Genomic DNA, 631 nt, shown 5'->3' on the forward strand with positions numbered 1-631 from the left:
CGGGAGCTGCCGCTGCTGTTGGGCCGCTCCCAAGCTCTGCGGAGCCGCTGACCCTCTCATGACTGGAGCAGGTCTCTTTCGGAATTGCTGCTTCTTGCTGCCAGTTATCAGCTGTTACAGGTTGGTTTTCCCCAAATCTAAGAAGCAGCATTCTATTCTATTCTATTCTATTCTATTCTATTCTATTCCATTCTATTCTATTCTATTCTATTCTATTCTATTCTATTCTATTCTATTCTATTCTATTCTATTCTATTCTATTTTTATCGAGTCCAACCGGTGATGGAAGGAAGGGTGGAGAGGTGATGGGTAAGGATCAGGGGAAGGCCGACAGGACAGGTATCCAGGTGGGACCCAGGTACACACCCAACCAGGACGAAGAGGCAGATGAGAAGCCCCACCATGGCCAGTCCCTGTTCCCGTGGGGGCTTCAACACACCAGATTTCTGCTGGGAATACAATCCAGCGGGGAGGAGCGGCTCCGGGAGGTCCCTGGAGCGTGCGGAAGAGACGTGTTTGACAAAAGCACAGAATTAATTAGGTTGGAGAAGAGCTCTGAGGCCATCGAGTCCAAGCTGTGGCCGATGCCCACGCTGTCCCCCCGCCCGGGGCACCGGGTGCCATGCCGGCC

The 631-nt window shown here is 52.5% G+C and overlaps 1 protein-coding gene across 1 annotated transcript in view; it reads left to right on the plus strand.

Moving 5' to 3' along the window:
- Positions 1 to 631, plus strand: part of POLD3 (DNA polymerase delta 3, accessory subunit) — a 26,663-nt gene that overhangs the window by 994 nt on the left and 25,038 nt on the right. The window lies entirely within an intron of this gene.

This window comes from Corvus brachyrhynchos, unplaced genomic scaffold (genome assembly GCF_000691975.1).
Source record: "Corvus brachyrhynchos isolate BGI_N302 unplaced genomic scaffold, ASM69197v1 scaffold412, whole genome shotgun sequence".
Classification (NCBI taxonomy): Eukaryota; Metazoa; Chordata; class Aves; order Passeriformes; family Corvidae; genus Corvus; species Corvus brachyrhynchos.